Source organism: Pelodiscus sinensis, chromosome 6 (assembly GCF_049634645.1).
Source record: "Pelodiscus sinensis isolate JC-2024 chromosome 6, ASM4963464v1, whole genome shotgun sequence".
Lineage (NCBI taxonomy): Eukaryota > Metazoa > Chordata > Testudines > Trionychidae > Pelodiscus > Pelodiscus sinensis.
The window spans coordinates 47,817,824-47,832,665 of NC_134716.1; the positions used below are offsets into that span (position 1 = coordinate 47,817,824).

A 14,842-nucleotide genomic window follows, 5' to 3' on the forward strand; every position below is an offset into this window, starting at 1 on the left:
CCCCATTCATGCTTTTATAGACCTCTATCCTATCCCCCCTCAGTCTCCTCTTTTCTAAACTGAAAAGTCCCAGTCTCTTTAGCCTCTCTTCATATGGGACCTGTTCCAAACCTCTGATCATTTTAGTTGCCCTCCCCTCTCCCACGCTCTCTCTTCCCCTCTCCCACCTCCTTTTCCCAGTCTCCCCCAGTTTTGTTCAATAAAGAGAGATTCTATTTTTGAACACACGTTTTCTTTATTTTGTACATCAGGAAGGGGGGCTAGGGAAGGGTAAGTGGAAGGAGGTGAGGGAGGAATGGGGTATGAGCCCCCGATGGGGAGGACTGGGCTGGCTCTGCGGGCTTCTGGGGGTGGAAGTTCTCCTGCAGCCCCCCAATTGCCCCCTCTCCCCAGATGGCAGCCTGCGGCAAGTGCAGCCGGTCTGATGGCCAAGTTCTGTGATGTGCCCAGTGTGGGCACTCAGGGCACTCCAAGACAGGACTGCTTTGCAAGCGGGGCACCCTTGAGAACTGTCTGTCCAGGGTGGGGGTCGGGTCCCTTTAAGCACAGCCCTCAGCTAGCCTGAGGCAGCAGCTCCACGCTCTAAGTCCTCATCTGATGCCCTGCCGGCACTGCTTCCGGCCATCCTTAAGCCCTGTTCAGGGTCCACTTAATGTGGACATGCTAGTTCAAATTAGCAAAACGCTAATTCGAACTAGTTTTTTAGTCTGGATGCGTTAGTTCGAATTAGCTTAGTTTGAATTAACTAATTCGAACTAAGTTAGTTTGAATTAGCGCTGTAGTGTAGACATACCCTATATGATTAACTTTGATGTGTAGACATATCCTATGTGGTTAGTTCTCCATCCAAGGAATAATTGCTGATAAAGTTAAGGACAAACCCACAATGTAGTAAGTAGTTTTCTACCTGTACATCTTTGCTTGTAGAAAGCTTCTCTGTTTTCCTTTGCTCTGCAAGACCTTTAAAAGTGTATGCAGAGGAAGATGGTATCCAACTTTCTCTGGATATTCAAGAGGGTGCAAAAGGTGCAAAATATCTTCCATTTTCTTAGTTCCCTCTTTAGCCTTAGAACAAGTACTGGGCACAAGGACGGGGCTGGTTCTTAGGGAGATAAGGAACAGTCCACAGCTAGTGCATATAGAATCTTTGCTCCAAAGAGACAGGAGGAGAGGGTAGGGTTGAGGCTATGGTCCTATACCCAGTTTATATTGGCCAGGTCACACAATATCATATAGAAGAGATTTTATGCTGGACTCCTTTCAAAGCTATTCCTATCTCACACCCTCCCAAACATAGGACTGTGCTGTGTGAATCCTTTGTATCAAAATACTTTTTATTTACATTTACTGCCAGGTTTAAATTTGGATAAAGGAGTAGTAATTTCCAGTTTAATCTGAATAAATGCACAGGTTACCACTGATAAAATTAGATAAAGATTCTGTGTGTATGTGGGTCAGGACATGGGGAGAAATATATAATCTGAATATGAAGGTGAAAAGAGTAGCCACGTCTGTTTTGTACAAAAAAAACCCTTTTGTGCAAGATCCTTATGCCTCTCCCGGAGACCTCTTATAAGGATGGTGTCTCTCCTGCAAGCACTGGAGTCATACTGGCTCAACCTGCCCCTTTCCCCCTCTGTTTTAAGGACAGACCTAAAGCAAACTCCACGAGGAGTCTTTTTGCTAGTCCAGTGGAAGCTGGAATATTTTGCCAGTCTAGGCGATGAAATCACTAAGAGCTGAAATCACTGGTTTGGCTGGGAACCAGACCTGTCGCAGCCTGCAAAGCGGCTGGCAGGAATGACTGGCAGGCGGCCGGTAGGAGCGGCGGCGGCCAGCGGAGTGGCTGGTGGGAATGACTGGCAGGTGGCCGGTAGGAGCGGCGGCAGGCGACCAGCAGCACGGCGCAGCCAGTAGGGGCTACCCACGAAGCAGCCAGTGGGGACAAGTGGCCAGTAGGAGCGGCGGCAGGCGACCAGCGAAGCATCTAGAGGAGTGGAATGAGACAGCTGATGGAGCGTGGCGAAGTGGTTCATGTTAAAAACTGCAGCAGAACCCTACGGAGAGGTGGGGCCATCAGCCTCGGACCATGTAAGGTGCCCCTATCAATCCCCCTGCCCCTCTTTCCACCCAGGTTGGGAGATAAACTTGGCAGGTGAACTTTTGGACTCTGGGCAGCACTGACAAGGGACAGAGACTTTTGGGGTGTCGGACTTTGGGACTTCGGGTGATTCTTGGCTGGGGGGGGGGCTCAGCTCGTGGTTTGGGCTATGAACTCTGTTTGTGGTATTTTCCCAAGTTAATGCCATATGACTTCTCTCTGTTTCATTAAATGTTTCTTTCCTACACTCAGACTCTGTGCTTGTGAGTGGGGAAGCATTGCCTCTCAGAGGCACCCAGGGGTGTGTGAATTTCCCAGGTTACTGGGTGGGGGCTCGAGCCAGTTCTGTGTGAGATGGACCCCTAAATATTGAACCCAGCCCTGGTTGCTGCCGGGCCTACCTGGCAGAAGGGTTACACATGTATTTTCGGAGGTAGCATAAAGCAGTAATACCATATTTTAAAGGAATTTCAAGACATTTTCCATGTCATGAAAGCCCCAAATTAAAGACTGTCAGATGGCATTAAGAATTCAAGGTACTACTGACACAAGGATCTAAGGAAGGGGGAGAGTCAGGCCCTTTGAGTATTTGGCAGCACTTGTAAATGATCAGTTCCCCAGTGTGATGACCTAGTCCAGTGTTTCTCAAAGTGTTCCATGAACCCGCTTTGGGAAAGCTGCTGATGTCCCCTTGCCATTTTGTTTACCTAGAGGGTCAGTAACCATGGAGCTTCGCAGCTCCTGTTGGCTCTGGTTCATCGTTTCCAGGCAAGGGGAGCCACAGGAAGTGGTGTGGCCTAGGCTATCACTTCCTGTGACTTCTCTTGCCTGGAAATGGTTAACCGGAGCCAATGGGAACTGCAAGCCTCTGTGGCTATGGACCCCTTAGGAAAACAAAGAAGCAGAGGCCCATCAGCAGCTTTCCCAAACCAGGCCTGTGGAACACTTTGAGAAACACTGACCTAGTCACTTGTCCCTTGTCATGGTTTTTTTTTGCATAGCCAAAAGAGGAGACAAAATATTTTTAAAAGAAATCCCTAAAGCAGTAAAATGTGCTTAATAGACAGTGTGACGGGCCGTCACTGATCCAGGGGTGAGACAGTTGGAGCCCCTGCCAGCAGGGGGCTGGCGGCTGGGCCCGAATCCCCCAGCACTCCCCCAGTGCAGGCCGGAGGGGGCGGAGGACCGGCGCGCTACCACCGCGCCTGCACCGGCAGCGCGAATACGGCCCTTCTCCCGAGGCCCTGCACGGCGAGGGCAGGGCGGAGGGAGGTGGCCGTCCGGTAGGGACGCACGCCGGGACGTGCCTGGAAGGGGCGGGGCCCCGGCCGGCGGCCGGCGCAGCGGGCCGATTCAAAAGGGCCCGCCACCGGCGGGGCAGGGGGCAGACTTCTCGCAGTGGCGGAGGAGTAGCCCCCACCACAGGATGGATTCCGAGCGCCACGCCACGCGGCTGTCGGCCCGGCGCTGGTCCCGGGGCCTCCGGGACAGCCACTGCCCCTGGAGGTCCGTCAGCCCCTCCTCGGACGACGGGCGAGCCCCGCCGCGCCGGACCAGAAGGGAACGGGACAACCGGGAGCGGACCGGGCCCAGGGAACCTCCCCCGGAGACTTCACCCAGACATCGGGCGCCTCGGCCCGCCGAACCAGGGTAGGAACGGCAACGCGGGGCACCACCCGCAGGAGGCACCCGAAGGGAGCAAGGAGCCCAGGGCAGGGCGCTTTTGGCGACCGTGGGTGGACGGGTTACGGAGGGAGTGATCCCCCCTCCGCCACGTTGGGGCACTAGCAGACCCTGATGCTTAGGGCCCCGGGCTGGGACCCGGAGAGAGGGTGGGACCGGGTCCCCCTCCCACTCCTGGGGGAGCACCCCGTGCCTAATAACGATAATTATAGCAAAGACGAAGGGCAAGTCGTACCCCTCGCCGAGGGGAAGGCTCGAACTCGGGGTGTCGGCCCCCTCCCGCAGGGACGGGTAACTATTTTTAGGGTTTGCCGACCCCCCCCTTCTGCCCGGGAGGGGGTGATCGCATCCGAAGGTGCGGGTCCCAAGGCGAGGACCCAGGGCACAGCCAAGGACCAAAGGAGGCCGGAAGGGTCCGCAGACCCCCCCTCTCGGGCTGAGAGGGGGTGATCGCACCCGGAACCCTCACAGACAGATAAAAATTTGCAGTGGGGAAAAAAGAAGCAGTTTAATTTTAGCAAAATCAAACTGATTCTTTCTGGTAAAGTTGACCAGTTTTGAAATGACTGTGCCCCTTTAAATATTTTACTGCTTTTTAGGCTGTTTCTTATCACATGCCAATCACTATCTGATTTCATATCAAATCCCCCAAACTTCAACCCCTGCTGACTAAGCTTACAGCCTGGCACTAGAAATAGTTAATTGGTAGGGTTTCCCAGTAAGCCCGTATTAAAGGCATAAAAGTAGTTGATTACTGGGAAAAGCAGAAAATATGGCCGGTCTGCCAGTGAAAAATGTTGTTCTTGTGGTATTTCTGGTCTAACCAGAAGCAGGAAGGAAAAGAAATAACACAACAGAGGATATGTGCATTGCATTTTCAACAATTTTCATCCTTTGTAGGCTGAAGACGTTTGGAAGAGTTTCTGATAAGCAATACAGGACAAGTGAATCTGAACTTCACTTTAACACTCTTGAGGCTCTTCTGTTGCTATCATAATTGTGTAACACATTGCTGAATGAACCATTTGTGTGTGGTTTTAGAGCTCTGCTTCACTGATAAAGAGATGAACTCCGTGGCATGAACTAAGCTGTGGGGTAAAACTAATCTATCCTCTTTACTGCTTGTCAAGTTCTATATTGTAGAAATAATACTTCACACTTCTAACAATATTTTGTTTTCATAGCTCTGCACAAATATAGACTGATTTTCTAATTTGAAACATTTAGTTAAAAGAAAGGTCCCCCTTTTCCAGACGAAATATTTTTTGTTTTCTTTTTCACAGTGAATAAAAATCCATTGCACTCAGTGATCCAGTTGGTTATTTTGATCTCTGAAGTGACCACATCTGCCAAAAGTGGAACTATTTATATATGGCATCTGAGGAGAAATATAAAGACACATCTTTTACTCTTAGGCTATGTCTAGACTATGTAGAATTTTCGAAAGAGGATAAGCAAATCCTATGGAATTTGCGCATCTTTTTCCTATCTCCCTTTCAAAAGAGGATCTTTCAAAAGTGAAAGTAATCTGGATGCGGGTTTTTTTGGGGGGAAAAACCCTTTTTTGGAAAAAAAACTGTTCTTCCTTAAAAAAGGAAGTTCATGCGTTTTTTTCGAAAAAGAGGTTTTTCTGCAAAAAAACACATCCAGACTACTTTCACTTTCGAAAGATCCTCTTTCAAAAGTGAGATCGGAAGTTGATATGCAAATTCCCACAGAATTTGCATATCCTCTTTCGAAAAAAAAACGTAGTTTAGATGTGCGCTTAGAAAATATGTTGTATACAGGGAAGTTTTCATAAAAGTAAAATAGAGATTGCTTTGCTTAAATGTAGACTACTAGCATAGTGGGCTTACACGTTTATGGTGTGGTGTGTTTGTGAAAAGGAGTCCTCTTCAGCTAAAGCAGGACTCACACTCAGTGATCTCAGGCTTGCAAATACTTAGGTTTGTGAATATGTCTGGCTACGGTCCCACTGCATGCAATGGAACTTTTCGTATGCATAAGGTCACACATATGCTTATGAGTTTGCAAGATTTAGGTCTAAGAGCAAGTGCAAGAAAAGAATCAGATCTAAAAGTGGAGCTTCAGACTCCAGAAAGGGCATTTATAGGCCTCAAAACCTCATTTTTCCAATCCTCAGAGGTATTATTAATTATTATTATGATTACTATACAATACATGTTAATTAACAGGCTCTATTCCTATTTGACTGCCCTGCCAGAAAATTCGGGTCTATGTACAATATTAAAAATAATTTGACACAACATAGCATTGTTTTTCTTTAGACAGGCAAATTGCCAGAGTAACACTCAGTTCAAAAAGTAGCTGAATCTTTTTTAAAAACTCTCCTTTCTGTCCCCCAGCTGCTGCACATCAGCCTGGGCATCATAATCTGTTCGGTGAAGTAACTCCAGTGTGAGGATGTTCTAAGACACAAGCTATTTTAAAAGTAATTATGCACAAAGCATTGGAATCAGTTTACTTTCTTAATTGAAATGAATGCCAGGCTTCAATTTGGTGTAGCACTTTAAAAACAGTCTTTCTTACCTCTTTACATGAAATAAGACAGGGAGTTTCTCCTCCTACACTACTCCTTATTCAATTGCCAAGTCTCACTTTATTGCCTCCTTAGAGCAGATTGGAATATAGTGTAGCAATGAGGCAGTGTAGCAAAGGGCTTCATACACACATTTCCCCTATTAATATCTTTGATAAACATACTATCCCAAGTATTTTGATGCTACAGAGGAGTGAGTTAAATATCAGAAAAATCTATGTTTAGTGAGTCATGAAGGGGCTTTTTATTTGGTGTGTGGAGACAAGCCATTTTCTTTGATTATAAAAGGTAAGAGCTCAGATCCTAACCCAGCCATCCCACAATATGTTATCTTTGGATCTTTTAATTTGTGGTGGATCCTCCATCTCTTGAAATCTTCAGATACCAATACTGCATACCTTTCCAGAGCTTAGCTTTAGTGAACCAAAAATATTGGACTCAATAGAAAAAGTACTGAAGGAAATTCTATCACCACTGGTATTCCAATCCAACCTTCCCCTTTTGGTCTTAAAATGTGTGAATGTACTCATCTGAATGCCCCTACTTTCCCCTAGCCTCCCTCCCACACACATTTTACTGCAAAAATACAGTATCAGCAATGAGAAAGGTAACACTATATGACCAATAGGTATGTCTTTTACACTTTGTTGGCAATGCTTATTCTGGTTCCTGAAATAAATAATGAGCACAGCATGCTAGTCAGTTTGCATAATTTGAATTATGTGAGGGAAGGCAGATACCATTTGCCCAAACTTGCAGTGAGCCCCACGTGTTCAGAGTTTTGTGCCCATGCAAACCTCACTGCAGGGTCAGAGACTTTGGATATTGAGGTGGGGATATCCTCGGTGTAGTGGAACAGACAGAGCATGTATAGGGCATAGCAAAGAAGAAGTTAATTCTCCTTCAGGTAAGGAGGATCACAGATGCTTGTACTGAGTGCAGGAATTTGCAAGGCAGCAGGACTGACCCAGCTGTGGGAAATAAAAGGGATATACTAAAGGAAGCTGTAAGTTGAGTCTTTTTGTCTGAATCAAAGCACATATAGGCTTATAGAAGGTTGATAAGGATGAAAAGGGAGCTAGTTGTTTTCCCTCCCAATCCTTTTCTTCCTCATGAAGTCAAGCAGGTGATTTTTGCTGGATATTGTTGCTCTAGGTACTGTAGTGGTATACATCTGCTCTTAAAAACTTGCTTTTTGGACTGTGATGGCGGAATGGGTATAATCTATTTATGTTTGGCTCTTAAAAGGGTGGAATGGGTATAATTTTACCTGGGGTTCTGTAAATTTCATCTTGCTGGGTGTGCCCAGGTTTTTCAGTGGATTCACATTGACCCTTATGGAAAGGGTTTGTTTCTAGCTTTTTTTACTTATTGAGGGGTCGGCTATAATGGGCACCTATAAGTATGTGTGGGGAGAGGAAGGGGATGAGTTTCCTGAAGCTTCCTGCAGCTCCTCAAATGTATGTTTTATGCTAGAAACTCTAGTGCTTGAAGATTGCATGCTATATGCCCCCCAGAATAAAGGATTGCATATCCTGTGACGATCATTTCCCTGAGCTCCTTGGGGGCAAGGTGGCTCTGTACCATTTCCTGTTTGGGTCAGTGGCGAAATACTTAAGCTCTCTGCGGCAGGCTCTGTTGCCTTGCTGTGTCTGTGTGCTCTGCTGATGGATGTGTGCTCCAAGTCCTCCTTTGTGTCAGTCTACAAAGAGTGGGAGTCTGTTTTATGATCACTAGCTACAGAGCTCTGTCACAAACTGTAGGGCTGTGTCTACACTGGCCACTTATTCCGGAAAATCAGCCGCTTTTCCGGAATAACTTGCCAGCTGTCTACACTGGCCCCTTGAATTTCCGGAAAAGCACTGACAATCTACTGTAAAATCATCAGTGCTTTTCTGAAAAAACTATGCTGCTCCCGTTCGGGCAAAAGTCCTTTTCCAGAAAACTGTTCCGGAAAAGGGCAAGTGTAGACAGCACAGATTTCTTTTCCGCATAAAAGCCCCGATCGCGAAAATGACAATCGGGGCTTTTTTGCGTAAAAGCGTGTCTACATTGGCACAGACGCTTTTCCGGAAAAAGTGCTTTTCTGGAAAAGCATCCTGCCAATGTAGACGCGCTTTTTATGGAAATACTTATAATGGAAAACTGTTCCGTTTTAAGCATTTCTGGAAAATCATGCCAGTGTAGACGTAGCCTAGGTGCTTGTGCTGTTAGCTTTTGGAGGCCCAGCTCAATCCCTATTGTGGCAGCCAAATGTGCGAATGTCAGACTTGTACAGTGCCTGCCATAGTGCGGCCCTGACCTCATGGAACCTATCGGGTACTGTAATACAACTAGTAAATGCCACACTTTACCTCACCAACTTTGTCTCTCTTATAGGGAGTCTCTCTAAGTGGGCCAGCTTCGGTTGGTGATTGTTACAAGCTCTGGAACTGGAGCTCTTCACCAAGAGAAGCTGGTTTCATGAAAGAGATTTACCTCCACCTACCTTTTTAATTTCTCATACCTTGGGACCAATGTGGCTACCACAGCACTGCAAATAACTTCTGGATTTATTGCATGGGAAAAGTACAATTGGTTTCCAAACTGGAAACTAGAGTTCTGTGTTCTCCAAAGAGGTATGGGATTTGATCAAGAACTTAGGAAGAGGTACTGATTTGTGTATGGTAGGGATGTTAACTAGCAAGTATAAGGCTTGCCAGTTAACTTGCCCTTGCTGGTGAACTTTGGAGGTGGCCAGCCACACCATACCAGGTTGGCCAGCCACACCATACCAGAGCGGCCTGGTCTGGGTGGCAGGATCCCACAGCAGGCCTTATATTACGTAGTTAACTAGTTAAGTGCTAACATTTAATCAGTTAATCATTTTAACATCTCTAGTTTACAATAACACAAAAGTAGTATGCTTTAATGCAATGAGTTTTCATGGTATTTAGATGTCCTAGTGCAGGCTGCCACTTTCTGAGTAAAGAGAGATCTGAATTTCCCTTTCAGTTCCCCACTGCCAGGAAACTTCCTAGAATTTTTTCAAGTAGTCAGCTCTAAGTCAAGTCTCTTGGAATGTTTCACTTTTAGCTAGAATAGCTGATCCCAACTGCTTTGAGCCAAAATCTTTGCCCAGTTTAAAAACGTACTAAACATTTAGAAAATGTCAAACAAAGAATATTGCAAGGTGGATAATGTGAGCTCTGTTAGAGCAGGGGGAAAACGTCTTAGTTCATGCCATTGAAAACATCATACTTAGATCTTAAACTTGTCCTATTTTTTTAATATTAGGACTGCTTCAGTTAGCTCTGAGTTTCACCCAATTACTAAGGTAGTATGTGCCTGCTAAAAACAGGGTAGAACTAGTTATTCTCCCCCCCCCCACCCCCAAAAATCAAAAGCATGGTCCAGATGGTGCTACTGTATATTGTCATAGTAAGCATAATTCTTTTAATAACACTTTTCACACAGTTTAGAACATTTACGGCCTTCTGAGTTGAACATACATAGCATAGACCAGTTGGAATTGGTTTACAATTGAGGCTTGATTCTATGAAGTGCTGGGCACTCCAGATTTAACAAGGTCTTACCATTCTTCATTTGATGCTGATGAGAATTGAGACTCCTCAGCAATTTGCAACAATGAATCTTTTTCTGGAAAATCCAGTCTCTCCTCTCTTCCGTTAGCCCTGTGTAAAAGGAGAGCAGCCTACATAGCAAGGTGGTCTTGTCTCCTCCTTTCCACCGCACATGCACGCTTGGCAGCTTTCAGGGTGGTTGCAGGTTATTTGCAAAAGAGCTCAACAATTCAAACAGTGACAATCATAGTCAGATTTTTTCCACAGAGTAGTCTAATATGCAACACTCTGAACTTTTTTGAACATCTGGGCTTGTGTCTTCATGAGGCACAAGGCCTCACAGAGCTCCCACAGGGGCAGTGGATCTTTGTAATTCTCTTAATATAAGGCTGATGATTAAAGTCACAAATGAACCCTTAATTAACAAAACCTTTTCTACTGTCCTTCAGAACTCTATCTGGATAGCAATCTGTGACCAGGTTACATGAAAAACAAGATTTCATTTGTTTTAATTCTCTTTCTCTCAGTCCAGTAGTGATGAAGTACACATGCTTTGGATTATTCTCTCTCCTTCACAGATGTAGTGGTTTGCTTTTTTTCCCAAGTCAAGTTTTGTTTTATTTTATGCTCAAGTTTTAGTTGTGTTTAAGTTCCTTTGTGGTATTTCCCTGGCTTTGTGAGTGTTTTCAGCTTCCCTATTTAGTATCATTTTAGAAAATGTCATTAGTGTGATGGTCACTCTGTCTTTCAGATCGTTGACTGCTGATCCTACTAAAGAATGAAGATGGGGACAATGAATGGGTCATTTCAGAAAGTGCCTTGAGGGGAGAGTATCTGGACCATTCAAAAAGACTTCACTGTAAGTCACTTGGGGAAGAATTGGGCAAACTGAAGATTGGGACCATGGCATCTTGGGTGCTTCCCCAACAACCCTCTGGGTAATCCCCCACCTTTTCTCATGCACTCCCAATGAAGGAGGCTTTTCTACTGTTCTCCATACCCCTACCTGGGGGGTGGATTCCTGACACACACTGTGCCCAGACTCATTTTCCTGTGAATACTGAAAACATGAGTATATGGATAAGAGGTAACTTCTGCTTCAACCTTTTATCTTTTCTCTTGGCTTACCCAAGAGAAAGGTCACTCCATGGTATTCTTTCCTTCTTCAGTCCGGGACATGAGATCTGCCATTGGGTACTGCCCTCTATGCAAAAGCTGACTGTGAACATCTTTGGTCTATTGTTTTATTTTTTTTACACACACACACACACACACACACACACACACACACACACACACACACACACACGATGGATTGTGGAAGCTCGTATGTGAAATTTGGCTGCATTATATGGCACTGGTTTACATTGAAGCACTGTTTTTCACATTTTAGGCAATTTTCTTGCATGTCTTTATGTGTACATGTGTGTTGGGTTGTTTCCACTTTGCTGGTACAAAGTCTGTATATTGACAATGCTGGGAGATACAACCAATTTTGTGTGTCCAAAAATTAAATCAGGGGCCAAAATCTTTTTTTTTTAAATTGCTTTTTAGTGTCAGAGCATTTATGGCTCATGTTCTTAAGCTGTTCTCCACAAAACTGATGGATAGACACTTAAACTCTCTTTAATGAAACTTGAAGCTTGTCATATAATCCTATGACTCCAGGAACTGGCACTTTTAGACAAATGCCATACTGTGAAGTTCTCCATGAAATCATGAGAGCTGGTAACCCTGAACTGCTGTGCCATTTCTGCAAAAAACAAAGCCTGGCTTACTTGTACTATTAATCTTGCACTGTTTTTAAGGGGCAAAGAGGCTGATATTTGGATTACATGATATTCAGATCCACAATTCAACACACCAGTCCAGCATATCTTGCCCACAGCAGGTTTCAGGTACCTTTTCACTTACCAGATATGTGCATGGGCCTGTACATCTGTCTTACAGAGTGGCAGCCTCACTCATCTCTAGTATTTAGGGCATGGTAAGGAACCTATCTGTCCTGACCCCAAATCCACAGAAAATAATCATGAGTGGGGTAACCCCTGCCTGCAATGTTGCAATGCGGTATTGATGATGGGGACAGGTAAGGCTACTGCTTTTTGCCACTACCTCAAGGACCTTCAATTTCCTCATAGAAAGAGACTAATATTAGGCACTACAACAGTCACAATGCAGTAACGTTCTTCCCCTTGTTGAACTTCTCTAAGAGGAATTCGCATGAACCAACGCTGCAATTTGCCTAAGGAAGCAAATTGTCATTTTTACTTGACTATAAGAGTTTCTGAGTTCAACAGAAGCAGGGATCTCTGTCCCTGGATTTGTAGCAGTAATCTTTACAGTTCATTCTGCATATCAATATATTGTAGCTTCTTTGGCTGCACTCAGGTTCATGTCAATATTAAAAAATGATCCTACTCCTTGCCGTATGTGTGCTGAGTGGGTGGGGAAACCCTTGAACTTGCTATTGAGCTCAAATGGAGTTCACCGGTTACAAAGGTAGCAATCACGTTGTATAACAAGACCTGACTCTGCACGTGGAACTCTTCAGTTCAGGAGGAAGAGGGGATGCAATCCTTAAACTGTCTTCAGTTGCATCTCAGATGTTCTGTTTGATGCCGAAGTTTTAACAAAAATTCCCAAGAGAGTCCAAAACTTAAGTTAGTCAGGGAAGGGGCTTCCAAGTTCTCTGGGGACATAGTGCTAACTCCAGTGCTATCAGCACCTTTTTGCGCTGAAAGTCTTTATTGGAGGGGGGTCCGCAAGGGCACTGCAGGGGGTCCGTGGAAAGTTTTTTGAAAGCAAGGATCTATCCTTACTTTACTTTTCCTTTTCTCCTCCATTCCTCCTGGAGTCTACATAGTAAAGTGGTCTTGTCTCCTCCTTATGCTTACCTGGCTAGTGTGTGAGGCATGCACAGGATGCAAGCACTTTGCCCTTGCTCCCTTAATGTCCTGAAAATGGGATCAAGAGCAAGCCATAACCCGGAGCACGTGGCTGCTACAGCCCACCGTCCCATGCTCCTGAAGTTCCGCCCTTGTCCCCTACCCTCCCGAAATTTTGCCCTTGAGGAGCTGGCAGCTCCAGAACTCCCTTTGGCCTTGAGAACCCCCTCACTCTGTGGATGGGGAGGGGACAGGAGCCGAGGAAGCAGCGCTTGTGAACAGCCAATGGGAGCTGAGAAGCTCAGCCCCCTGTGGTCTGCATGTCCCTCAGCCCACGCTGAAGCTGACAAGCTGCGACTGCCCTCTGGAGTCGGCTTATAAACGGGTCAGTCACTTTTTACCATTTTTTTCTGTTTTTTATTTAAATACATCACCCTGCTCTATCCATTCAAAAGCTGTTAGAAGGGTTTAGTTGGGCTAGCAAAAACCAATCATGGGGGGAGGAGAGTCTGTGAAATTTCAATAGATTGAAAATGGGTCCATATGCTTGAAAAGGTAGGGAACCACAGTAGTAGAGGATTAGTTCTCCACCTACTCCATACCCGCTTCACAGGAGAAATACTCTCCTTTACTTGAGACAACGGTACCTTTTCACAAGGCAAGGAAGTGAGGGGTTACATCACTTACCTAACACATCTTTCTCCCACTAATCACCACAGTAGATTATTCCTGTAATCAAGTATGTACTGATGAAATACTTGGATTTGGAGACTTTTACCCCAGATACATCTATGACTTCCACTGTTTTGTTTTTTAACCCAATATTCAGGAGGTAAGCCTGATAGTGATCTTTTCATTTCTCTGGGGCTTATGAATTTAACAAATCAGTCTTTGGGGGCACTAATTCCTTTGTTTAAGAGAATTAGTGAAGACCAGTACCAGATTTTTCTCTTGTTCTGGTTCATTTTTTTGGGGGGGAGGGAAGGATTCTTAAAAAGGGGGCTCAATTGGCAGCCACATGGAGAACTGAAAATTGATTCTGGGTAATTTATCCTGAGTATCGCCACTATAAAATGGAGCCTTTCCAAATGACCTAACAATTAAACAAGAATTGCACTGAACATATAATTAATGGAGCATCTGCAGCAAAGAAGGAGAGTCTAAATTTTTTGTGTAGTTAAAAAAAAAGTTCTCATTAATAGCACTGAAATGAAAAGTACATTCCATAATTTCTCTGCCTTCTCCTTAATGGTTGTACTGTTAGTCTGAGAAAAATCAATTAACTCCCTGAAACTGTGGTGCAGTTGCCATCTGTTCCCCTGCTTTGTGTCTAAACACAGCATCTATATCTATATATCTCTTCATGGTAGGACAGAATGTTTAGCATAAAACATCTCAATTAATGCATTATCCAAACAGTCTGGGCCTAACCGTGCATTCCAAGCCAGGCGCTATGTGCTTAACATCTGCTAGCATCCACTTAAGTTATTATTGTCCATATGGTATGGGCATGAAAGAATGACATATCAGTGATGTAAGTGCCTGCAATAGCTGCTGATGCTTGCAGACTGCTTGGTAACTGAATGCAAGAGATAAGTGATTATTCAGAATCATGTTACCGAGAAGAAATCTCTTCAGTGAGCACTAGGTTAATTAATTTTCAAGTGTATTAATTATGTAGCTGTGCATGTGGTATCTGCTGTAATTCAGTGCAGGCTGTCTCTTGAATGTAATAGGCACAGAGAATTCGGGCAGTGATCAAGTCATTTTTATACAAGTGTAGAACTTCAATTTATGAAGCAGGGAGAATGCTCACATTACAAACCTTTGATCCCACATTGATCAATAAAGATATGTTAGCATGGTAGCTCTGCTTAGCGTGCAGTAGAGGTGAAGAAGAAAAGTGGGTAGCTGCTTCACATTCTACAACCTATAGAGCTTACAATCAAAAGAGATCATCTCTTGCTGTTCTGTAGCTCTCAAAACACAAGGACACTTTACATTTTAGAGCTTATATTGTGAGATTCCACATTTCCCTTCCCCCCCC

The 14,842-nt window shown here is 44.8% G+C and overlaps 1 long non-coding RNA gene across 3 annotated transcripts in view; it reads left to right on the forward strand.

The window, feature by feature from the left end:
• Positions 1-1,924: 1,924 nt before the first annotated feature.
• The window catches only part of LOC112547268 (uncharacterized), a 113,388-nt gene continuing 100,470 nt past the window's right edge, over positions 1,925-14,842 (forward strand). For all 3 annotated transcript variants that reach the window (XR_012904734.1, XR_012904735.1, XR_003091005.2), the window contains exons 1-2: positions 1,925-2,091; positions 10,659-10,766. This is a non-coding gene — a long non-coding RNA (uncharacterized LOC112547268). The remainder of the gene's footprint in view (positions 2,092-10,658; positions 10,767-14,842) is intronic.